The 12,503-nt window shown below is 42.4% G+C and overlaps 1 long non-coding RNA gene across 1 annotated transcript in view; it reads right to left on the minus strand.

Annotated features, from left to right (window-relative positions):
• Positions 1–12,503, minus strand: part of LOC116639539 — a 267,061-nt gene that overhangs the window by 236,134 nt on the left and 18,424 nt on the right. The window lies entirely within an intron of this gene.

Consider the following 12,503-nt stretch of genomic DNA (forward strand, 5'->3'; position numbering starts at 1 on the left):
CAATGTTAGATGAGGAGTTAACTGCCCACCCTGGGAGGCACTGCAGTTCCAAGCATAGGTAAAGGCATATGAAGCCAGGACAAGGACAAGAATTAGGACCGATAATCCAGTCTACCTCAGAAATCTGTAGTAGTATCTAAGGGTATTATATTTTATTTAGCCTATGACCAATTGGACATGCAAGGTTTTTACAGATGTTCACGACTAGTACATTCTTTGCATGGTAGATTGCTGGTTACTATTGCAAAATTTAGTGCTTGGGTATTGACTAACCAAGCAGTCATAAAAATTTTTTCAACCGAATGGTTTTTTGTTGTTTTAACTGTCACACTCAATGCCTTAGATCATTCAAGGTGCCACAAACTCAGCTCTTGGAGGGAATGTGGAAATCGCATCTTTTGGGCCTCGGTCCTATAGAGAGTATCTCCCCTGCAGAACGACGGTCAATGCAGCTACACTCCGCCACAGGGCAGTAGCCCCACATTCTGGGCGTGGGCTTTCAGCCCTCAGAACTCAGGCGGTTTACCCAGTTACTCACAAGTCTACTTGGGACCAATTAGGACTGTGTTGGGGCTTATTAAACACATAGACCCCACTAACCCTGAGAGTTCCAGCTTTTTCTTGAGGGATAGCATGCCAGTAAGCAGACTGAAGAGCCAGAAAGGCAATTCAGTTGAGATGTGTGGCCTTGGGCAAGTTAATCTCCATTTTCTTGTCTGTAAAACGATACGTGGCATTTTGATCTGTGTTAGAATTTCAGTTGCAAATGTTAGAAACCCAATTCAAAATGGCTTAAGCCAAAGGGGATTTATTAGTTCCTGTAGTAAAAGAAAGGATGCTAGGGAAGAGAGCTCGCAGGATCAAAGAAACTCTGCAGGAACTCAGGCTTCAGGAATTAGAACCCAGGATTCTCAGTGCCTCCTCTAATTTCTGCTGGCTCTCTGCTCCATTCTCTCCACTGCAAATAGGCTTTCTCCAAATAGTGGGAAAGATGGCTTTCCACCTTTACATCTTTTCTGTACCCCAACCCCCAAGGCTGGGCCACTTCTCCCACTCTAAATGGAGAACTCTAATGGACCCTGATTAGCACAGCTTGGAGCCTTATAACCAATCTTTGGACCAACTATTGCATATGGAGTACTATGATTAGACTGAGGCAGGTTATGAGCCCATCTCTGCGGCCAGGAATTGGGTGTGAGAGTCATGGAAAAGTTATCGAGCAGGTAACAAATATTAGGGGGAAAAGGCACCAATCAGGTAAAACTGCAGGAAAAACAAACAATGGCAAAGAGTCCACTGATGCTCCCTCTTCCTTAGTTATACTACTATCTTAAATAATGAGTTATTAAACTCTCAAAAAAAACCCACAAAGAGTCTACAGAAAATCAAATGCATTATTCACTACCATGAGAAAACTGTTAAAATGTTTTCTGGAATTTGTGGATTTCTGTGTTGACATCTTTCTTTGCAGCTGTTTTAATTAATGACAGTGTGATCTTGTCGGGTCTTGGTTAGCCTAGCTTGGGTAAAAGCACAGGTAGCAAAGAGCTAAGAAAATAAGATAAAATGAAAACTCCAGCATCCTGGTAATAAAATTATCTTTAAAATGATTTGGAAACCTAAGGCCCTGATCATTCAAACAGTAGATCCCTTGGCACCATTACGAGCCAAAATGTGTTAACTTGACATTTTGATGTAGTTCCAGTTTGAGTAATTCATTTTATTTCCTTAAATTCCCAAGGAAGTTTAAGCTAGATAGAGGAGTCTTTCAGCCTTAAACTAAAATGTGTGCTTGTCCCACAGCTCAGAGAGTTTGTTATCCTGAGTGTTGTTAAATTTGTCCAACGTAACTGAATGCCTTAAAATTTTTTCTATTTCTAGAAGACATTTGTGGACCAAAGGCTGACTTTTTTTTTTAAGCATAAATTGAAAGGTATTCCAGATGCTTATATATTTTTTTGACACGGTAGCAGTCTTGAATTCTTTCACATCTTTTTAACTTAAAGAATTAGATTTATTTAAGACTTAAGTTTATATTTTCACATAGGCTTAAATTACGCACTAATGCATTTACATCAGTAAGTGTATGCATTGATGATTCACACTTCATCAGTGCATCAAGGCATTCATCAATGCATCAATTTTTTTTCAAAAATTCTTACTGTTGTTAATTTGTATCTGCATTCCAAAACTAAACTATTTAGACATTTACAAAGAAAACGTGAACTTGTATTTTCTCTGTACTTTAAGGTCTTATTCTTCTATGACACAGGAACATAAGACCACCGAGGGGCATGCTCCATGTTGGAACACCTGTTTGAACTTACTCAGATGTCTGTTTGTGGCAGCATCGCTTCTAGTTTAGTGCGGACAAGAATCACAGGGGTGCACTTTTTTAAAATGCAGATTTTTTGAATTACCACAAATGTACTGAATCGGAATGCCTAAGGTAAGGCCTAAAAATCTGCATATTAAACAAGCTTTCCAGCTGATCTACCACTGACACTGGAAAACTATTTTTCTATGCAGTTTAGTGATAGTCATTATGAGTATTTTTATATGAAAAACTGTTCAAAAATAGCTATATTAAGGTAAAACAAAATGTATTATGCCGCATTAAGACTTCTAGCCTTTTGAGTATTTAAAAATAGTACTCTATTGTCAACCTTGGCTGCACATTAGAATCAACTGGAGAACTGTTAAAATCCCCTGTGCCAAGGCCACACCCCAAAATTAAATCAGAATTCTGGGGTGAGATCCAGGCACCAATGTGTTTTAAAGCTTCCCAGGTGACCCCCATGTGTAGCCAAGGTAAGAACCGATAAGAACCAATATGTTGATTCATATGTGCTGTATGTGGAAAGGATCTTGAGCAACTGATTTTCTAGTAATAAACATTTGGAGCAAAGAACTTCAAGAGGTCAAAATCCTAAAACTCACCTATACTCAAAGGTATTTTTGCAAGGATACCTACTTCTGCACTCCTGGATGTCAGAAGCAAAGAACCCTCACTCTCATCATCCACAAGCATACTGCCACTCGGAGAAAAACTAGAGGACGCCATCCAGTCAACAACTCTTATAGGCAAAGTGAAAGATGGGAACTGATGCATGGTCTTCCATCCTCATAGGTCATAATACTTCCAAGACATTAACGAGGTCGAGCGAAGACAAAAGGAAGGCAATATTTCTCTTTGTTCCCTATTCCATGCTGAAAATGGCCATATCTTCTTTTAGACTGATAAAAACAACCAACCTGGATTTGTTATTTACTCATCTAACAGTCATTTATTGATCACCTCCAGACTCCAGGCACCAGGGTAGGAACTGGGTATACCAAGATGGAAAGGACACTTCACTCAAAGTTATGGAATATAAGCTAGAAGTCAGGGGACTTCCACACATTCACAAGATGGATGCTCACCAACCAACCCAAAGAACCAATGAACTCTGTGAAACTCTTATTCTAACACTGAGACTTGCATTTTCATAATGCCTGTAGAGCAAATTACAGAGCTCAAATTAGAGCTCTCCTGGGCGCCTGGGTGGCTCAGTTGGTTAAGCGACTGCCTTCGGCTCAGGTCATGATCCTGGAGTCCCTGGATCGAGTCCCGCATCGGGCTCCCTGCTCGGCAGGGAGTCTGCTTCTCCCTCTGACCCTCCCCCCTCTCCTGTGCTCTCTCTCATTCTCTCTCTCTCAAATAAATAAATAAAATCTTTAAAAAAAAAAAAAAATTAGAGCTCTCCTTCCCATGGGATACCGCACAAAAATTGTATCTATGGGGTTAAAAAGTTCTATTGTTGTGTATGCCCAGAACTGTTTAACAGTCTAACTTAGGGTAAAAGATACAAGAAGGCAACACTATAAAAATGTTCAACTCCGGAAGATGAGAATGTAGCACAGATTTAATTGCAATAAGGTGAGGGAAATAGTTTTCAAAACAGCTTTCAGAGGGGGAAGAAAAGTCATTTGTGAAAGCTCAGTACTTAAAATCTACAGATGGCATAGCTAACAAATAAATCAATTAAAGAATGCAAAGTGTGAACAGAAACATAAATGTGAATTAAAACCATACAAACTTGAAGTTATGTATGAAGTAAGTATTTTAACCACTGGCACTAAAATTTTAAATGGAATTCTCTGATGAAACAGGAAACTGGTATAATTGCCTGAGTAAAGGGTGATTTGAGAATTACAGCTGGTGGGGAAAAAAAATAAACGTGTTTCTGGGTTTTGAATAGACAGTAAAAGCATGACAGATGAACAGAAAGGGCTTGCCAAGGAACCAACAATAGTCCAGGTGAGAAATAACTAAGGCATAAAACAGTCGTAGCAGTAGACCTTGAATTAAGTAGTAGCAAGTTTCTTTTCTATGATGCTCAACTTGATGGATTCCTACATGTTTGTTCTTGCCAATCCATGCAAGGTTGTAGCAATATAGTCCGCTGGCCTGGAAAGGTCAGAAAGGGCACTTCCTGGAGCTACCAGCCTCTTTTCTGAGCATCTGATTTTTTGGGGGGGGGAGTGGGCTGGGGGAGGACCTCTACAGAATTTTTGTACAAGTATTGGGTTATTTATTTACTTGTTTACAACACTCCCTGTAGGGGGGTATTTGCAGGGGAGGGGAAAAAGCGTGAAGAGGGAAGGGTCTTCTGCTCTCAGATGGTGGAGAATGGGATCACCTCGGCTCTTAGAGAATTCTCACCCTCTCCCATGACTGAGTCCTGAAGAGTGGGGGAAAGTGTGGGGCCTGGAGACAAACTGCCTGCATCCCACCTCTGCTGTTTACTAGCTGCTCCCTGGGGCAAACTGTTCAACTCACTCAGGACTTGGCTTTCTCCTCTGTAAAAGGGACAAAAAGTATATTCTCATATGGATTTTTTTTAAAAGATTTATTTATTTGAGAGAGAAAGAGAGAAAGAGCAGGGGGAGAGGCAGAGGGAGAGGGAGAGAGAGCCTTAAGCAGACTCTGAGCTGAGCATGGAGCCTGGCACAGGGCTCAATCGATCCCACGACCCTGAGATCACGACCTGAGCCGAAACCAAGAGTCTGATGCTTAACCAACGGCACCACCCAGGCGCCCCATACAGATTTTATTTTTAAACAGCTCTGAAAACGGGAAAGTTTATGTTTACAGGAGCTAAATACCATCTACAATGACCTCACCTAACAAACAACTCAATAATTTTTCAAGGATGAGATGAGAGGGGGGCTTATCACTGTTCAGCCCTGTGCCCCCACAGAGAAGAGAAGGGGATCAGCAGATGTCACATATCAGTTATTTCTACTTGGACTTCAGTCCAAAGTAAAGATTTCTAAAAATAAATTCATCATTTCTTTCCCCATCTTCACAAGCCATCCTCCCTCTAACTGCCTTCAGCAAAGCAGCACAAAACACTCCTCACATTCACAGTGGGATTTAAAAACTCAATTAGACGCATCCCCATTGCCATTGTCTGTCCGCAAGGCCCTAACTCCTCACCCTACCCTGAGCTTTCCTGATCACATCTGGGTCATTCTATCACTCTTGTCCTGTCAGTCTCCAATTTCTGGCTTTTATCTTTCATTCCAAATGTGTTTTCTAAATGCCAACCGCCTCCAGAGGCACCCAGGTAACCACAATGGCTACCATTCAGGATGCTCTGCACTCAGCCCTGCTAATCTCACATGTTGGCATATCCAACACTGGCTTAGCCTCTTCGGCAATCTGAATGCCCTGTCCTCTCTTCCCTCTGTCTGGTGAAATCATTAAACATCCTTTGAGATTCATCTGCAAACCCCATCTTTCCATACTGATTTCTGACATCTCTGAGCTATGGGGGCTCATGGCCCGGCCGTACCCTGCCTTCTGCTCGTATGTTCCATTTTCCTATGTGTGCCCGGTCTGCTTGGGGTCAGGATTAATTCTCCCTCTTCCCCCACCCAGCACAATGCTATGACCGTCACAGATAATCAGTTCACAGAGGCTGAGTTTGCTGGAGTCAAAATCCATTGCAGTTCACAAGTTCCCACTGATGAGGAAATGATATTTTTACATTGCCTTACACAGTTCTTTGTTTTTTTTTTCATTACACTTGATGCAAGAAATAATTCTTTTGAGGTCAAAATAATTTATACATTAATCTATATATATTAAGATAGGAAATCATTAAAACAATCATAGAAAATAGATACTATTATTCTCTTTTTATAGATCAGGAAGCTTAATACCTGCTTGAAAAGGGATGAAGACTGAATGCAAAAAATGCATTTTTCCTCCGGGAAGATATCCCAGATAATCAACAAAGGTAAGAGACTGTGTGTCACACCCTGTACCACATGGAATAACCCATGTTGCCCCAATAACTTCATGAAATAGGAACTATTATTGCTCCCACTGTAGAGACGGGGAGACATGAACCCAGACAGGTTAGCTCACTTGCCCTGGGGCCACTCAGCCAGAAGGGAGCTGCACTGGGTTCAAATCCCACTCAGTCTGGCTTCAGGTCCTCATTCCTGACCAGTAGGCTGACTTAGAGGAGGCCAAGCCAGGCATGCGACACAGCTGTGCTACATGAGAATCGCATTGCCCCTGGGAGACTAGACTGTTCAGACCTCAAACTCCTCCTGGGAATCAGCTGAACCCTTACCCAAGGGGAAAAAAAAATTAAGTGTGATAATATCTGCACATCCCCGAGCCTGGGTCTGGTTCATCCCAGCGCTTGGTAAGTAAGTACTCCACCACTATTCTCCCTTCCAGTGTGGCGGGTCGACCAGCACCACTTAAGAACTTCGGCTCCCTACAACATAAAAACGGCATCTCACTTGCCTTCTTAGGGTCTCTTCACACAGAGGGATTTAAAATCCTTTTTCTTATTTTCTCCTCCTGCAGTGTTTTAAAGGCCTCTTTGAACAAGGCAGGTCATGGAAAAGGAAAAAGAACATAATCTCTGAAAAAAAAGAAGAGAGAACATCATCTTCCCTTATATTTTCTGCCCCCAGAATTCCTTTGTACTTTCTTTCATCTATTCTCCTTGTCTCTGGTTACATACTTGTTCAGAAGCCACCAGGCAAACTCAAGGCATTTCACCATAAGGGGATCCAAATGCATCTAGCAAATCAAAGCAATACTTCGGCTGAGCAGAGCGCTTCACTATGTGAGGCCTGTTAGGTAAAAATCCGCCAAGCCCTGTGTTCCCAGAACTTGCAGCGGATCTGAGACGCTCTCACAAGCCAGGTTTGGTTACAGGGCACAAAAGCTGGCTGAGACGGGGCTTGACTCTGCGCTGGGGGTGGGCTGCCTTCCTCAGCCGGGGCTGTGCTTTCTGTGGGAAGCTGCTGAACAGCAGCTCCTTGGAGGCGATGGAGAGCTGACCAGCGACGGGCTTGTAAGCCACACTCTTTCAAGTGAACGCAGCAGGTGAACCTTGGCAGGAAGGGGACAGTTCCTGGCATGAGAATGGTGCCAGCACATAGTAGGCGCCCAAGAATGTTTGTTGAATTAATGGGAATTCAGAAGGAGATTATAAAGAATTTATGAAAACAGTACATAACAGGTGTGGATTTCTATGCCTTGTGGTTTTTATCCACAGCTTCACCTTGTCCTTACAAGACAGGATGACGAGGAGGTAGGTTTCACTAAAACCCTCATTTTACAAGTCACAAAGTGGACGTGAAGAACTTGACCTGGGGACACGGAGCTGGTAATTGACAGAAGATTCACACTCAGGTCATCACAGTGGAAGATGAATGCTCTGAAGAACCACATGCTACTCTTGAAGGAGTTCTTTTGCTTGACCAGGTATGTTCCAGAATGTTCTAGAAAGCATGTATTGAGTCTCTGACTCCAGGAGTTGACACCACTTGTGAAAGCTTACCTTTTAAGCAATATTTGGATTCTGGATTTAGGGAGATGTCACAATCGTATGACTTCTATCTGCATGGCAAATGTGGGTATGTGTGATGGGGCCCCCTTGCCCAACTCAGCACCAGCCTCTGCCAGACCACCTACCACAGCCACTTTTACCCAAGAGATGGATCTCTGAGTCTTGGAGTAGAGCCTACCGCAGATAAGAGGAAAAAGCAGATAAGAGGGAAATACAAGAAGTTGTCGTGTCGACCCCTCTTGAAAATTTCCCAGTGAGGACGGGCCATTTTGTAGACTTCCTTGAGAAGGAAGACACAGGAGTACCTTACTCAGACACGTTAGGAGCAAAACTTCGGCTGCTCTCTTCCCTTTGGAATTAGAAGAGACCAACACTTTCTGAATTCCATTTGAGGACAGAGAGAAGGCTGCGAGAGCCATTGTTGGCCTGACAATGGGAGATGATTTTCATAGACAAGTTGATTGCTTTCTAAGAAGCAGAAAAATAAAGCCAATTTCAGCAACCACCCAAGAGTTGTGAGAGCAGCCACTTCTGAAGGGACAAAGAGAGGGGAAACAAAGGAGAAGCAGCTTTACCAGCAAGTGCACTTCCCCCATCTGGGAGGAAAATGGGTTTCACAATATTTTCATATTAGATCAATGAGCATATTCTGTGCAAGTTTCTAGTAAAGCCTGTGGCCTGCTGAAGCTTATAAAATCTTGAAAATGTTACCAGGAAAATCTGATATGAGGAGGCTTAAACCAGCCTGGACAGATGTAGAGGGAATTCTTAAATGGAGAGCTATTGTAAGTCAACAGACTGTTTTCTGAGCCTTTCAACTCTGTTGTGATAAACCTTCTTCCCCAGAGAAAAAGGAAGATAGTCTGCTCCCTAACAAAGCACTGAAAAAGACATTAGAAGAAAAAATATATATAAATGTAGGTTATTTATAAAAATGAATAAATGCATATTTATACACAAGATATTTATAAATCAAGTAATAACATAAAACAATATGAAGCAAAAAGTCATCGTACTATTCATTCTATACATTAGAAGCTTCACCAAGTAGCTGTGGCAATATTCATATTCAGCCAAAAACAGGGCTTCCCACTCCCAATTTTTCTCCACACTTAACTAAAACGTACTGAGTACCTACTTGGAGGCAGCATTATGTCAGGTGACCTCTGCAGACCCAATTCTTTAATTATCCCCAACTCTCAGGGCCTGGGTGGCTCAGTCGTTAAGCGTCTGCCTTTGGCTCAGGTCAGGATCCCAGGGTCCTGGGATCGAGCCTGGCATTAGGCTCCCTGCTCAGTGGGAAGCCTGCTTCTCCCTCTGCCATCCCCCTGCTTGTGTTCCCTCTCTCACTGTGTCTCTCTCTGTCAAATAAATAAATAAAATCTTTAAAATAATAATAATAATAATTATCCCCAACTCTCCTAGGTGGTGTTAGCCTCACTTTTTAGATAAGAAAGTTTAGGTTCAGAGAGATGATAAAACTTGTCTATCACTCAGGATGCTTTGAACAGCAAGTAACAGAATACCGAACAATGACTTCAGCAAAAACACTCCGAGTTATCACCCAGAGCAAGGAGTCCAAAAGTCTGGGCCCCAGGGTTAGGTGAGGAGCTTAATGATGACATCAAGGACCCTATTATCTAACAAATAATCCAATTAAAAATGGGCAGAGGACCTGAACAGACATTTCTCCAAAGAACACATACAGATGGCCAACAGACACATGAAAAGATGCTCAACATCACTCATCATCAGGGAAATGCAAATCAAAACCACAATGAGATACCACCTCACACCTGTCAGAATGGCTAAAATCAACAACTCAGGTAACGACAGGTGTTGGCAAGTATGTGGAGAAAGGGGAACCCTCTTGTACACTTGGTGGGAACGTAAACTGGTGCAGCCACTCTGGAAAACAGTATGGAGGTTCCTCAAAAAATTGAAAATAGAACTGCCCTACAATCCAGTAATCATGGTATTGGGTATTTACCCTAAGAATACAAAAATACTAATTTGAAGGGATACATGCACCCCGATGTTTATAGCAGCATTATTTACGATAGCCAAATTACAGAAGCAGCCCAAATGTCCAGCAACTGATGAATGGATAAAGAAGGTGTGGTGTATATATACGATGGAATATTACTCAGCCATAAAAAGAGAATGAAATCTTGCCATTTGCAACAACATGGACTGATCTAAGAGTATTATGCTAAGTGAAATAAGTCAGTCAGAGAAAGACAAATACCATATGGTTTCACTCATATGTGGAACTTAAGAAACAAAACAAATGAACAAAGTAAAAAAAAAAGAGACAAACCAAAAAACAGACTCTTAACTATGGAGAACAGACTAATGGTTACCAGAGGGGAGGTGGGGGGGAATGGGTAAAATAGGTGAAGGGGATTAAGAGCGCACTTATTGTGACAAGCACTGTGTAATATATGGAATTGTTGAATCACTATATTGTTCACCTGCAACTAATATAACACTGTATGTTAACTATACTGGAATTAAAATAAAATAAATAAAATAAAATATAAAATAAATAAAATAAAGTAAAACAAAACAAAACAAAACAAAGAGGGCCCTGGCTCTATCCATTCTTCCGCCCCTCCATCCCTGCTGTGTTGCCTTCCAGTCTTCGGGCTTCCTGTCTCATGACTGCATGATGGTGCTGCCGTTCCAGCCATCACATGTTCACCCTGCCAACACCACATGCGAAACAGAGAGGGGCTGGGACAGGTCTTGTTGCAGCATCTCCTTCATCAGGAAAGAAGATTTTACTCAGAACTCTAACACGCTTCTCTTGAAATCTCATTTGGCAGAAATGGGTCATGTGCCACCTGTAGCCATAAGGGACACTGGGAAAGGGGATATATGGCATTTGAGACACTATCACTGGAAGCTGGGTTTGCCAGGAAGGAGGAGGAGAACAGCAGTCTGGCCAACGCCAACAGCGTCAGGCACATTTTCAAAGATTTGAGGTTGACAGAGCTGCCTCCCATGTCAAAACGCATGTACCTTTTACCCCACACATGCTGAGAGTGAGGGAAGCCCTTCCTCGGGTAGTTGCAGCCTACAGCTTCAATACCACTGCTGTGTTCTTTAAGGAGCAGTAAAGGGCTACCAGGAAGACTGTTGGCAGCCCTGAAATAAAGACTCTTTCTTTAAAGCCTGGGAAATCTTACTCCCTTTCCTGAGGGTCTCTTGAGTTTGAGGTCTCTAGGGAGCCAAGCGGACCTCCCCTTGGGCCACACAAAGTCATCCAGGCTTTGTCCGACCTGCCCTGGGGTCTGAGAAGGGCACCTCAGACCTGGCTTGACTCAGACTTCTCACTGGGTCAAGGGACTTGCCAGGCTTTTAAATGTCCTTCAGTGTTGTGCCCACTGCAATGAAAAATGTTTCTCCAACTCCATTCTGCTATTGGGTTTATTGGTTTCTCCCTGAGTGGTCCAGATGTGTTCTCATACCACACACATACACATTTCTTGTACATCATTAGTGGATTCTATCAGTCGCATATTGAAAATTATATGCAATAATTATGTTTTTTAAAGATTTTTTATTTATTTATTTGAGAGAGAGAGAGAATGAGAGAAAGAGTACGAGAGGGGGAGGGTCAGAGGGAGAAACAGACTCCCTGCTGAACAGGGAGCCCGATGTGGGACTCGATCCTGGGACTCCAGGATCATGACCTGAGCCGAAGGCAGTCACTTAACCAATGGAGCCACCCAGGCGCCCTATATGCAATAATTATAAAATAGTATTGGAATTTTTTGCAGCACACTGACTAGTATGAACATGCAACTATATGAATAATGTGGATTTAACATTTTTATTTTCTTTTCATTTGCACAGTTATCAGGCCCCAGGAAACAAAGCATCGTGTATAGACTTTTTGTGTATATAAACACACGCGTATGCACATAACCTACACCTGGGTCCTCAAGGATGAAATAAAAGCAAAAAGAATGGGCATAATTCTTATTCCCAAAAGTTTAAAGGTAAGAAGAAGCAAAAAGGTCAAACATCCACAGAAAATGCAGAAACAAACTTGGGTTTAAGTTCTGGCTCTACCACCCACTCATACCTTGGCACTAGCCATGTTCTACCATCTCACTGTGCCCATTTCTCACTTGAGAATGGGGATGATAACACCCACTCTGCCTGACCGGTGGGGGACTTGGAGGAAAAGAAGATAAAACATCTAGCACAATGTTTAACACCCATAAACACTCAAAAACACTCTATTGTTCAGACAGCGGGAGGAGATATTTATTATTTCAGTAACAAGGCTGGTTTTCCTGGCCCCAAAAGTCAGTCCTAACCCTTCAAGGATGTTTTAGGAACCCTAAAGTGGTATATCTAAAAGAGGGATATGAGGCAGAACCCCCTACTTTCAGTGGATGTCCTGGTCCTCCAAGGTCCTTTATGGCCTCTCTGGGCAATCAAGGTTATCATGTCGGTAATCATCTCTAATAAAGCAGATTTCAGTCAGCCTTTGTTAATGATCCCCATTTTCAGACACCCACCTAGGCAGGGGATTGCCCTTTATGCTGGTCTCTAGACAAAAAGGGTCTTCCTTTCTATTCTAACTACTCCATTCCAGAAGAACAACACTATGGAACTGGTTGG

The sequence above is a fragment of the Phoca vitulina genome, unplaced genomic scaffold (assembly GCF_004348235.1).
Source record: "Phoca vitulina isolate PV1807 unplaced genomic scaffold, GSC_HSeal_1.0 scaffold18, whole genome shotgun sequence".
Taxonomy (NCBI): Eukaryota; Metazoa; Chordata; class Mammalia; order Carnivora; family Phocidae; genus Phoca; species Phoca vitulina.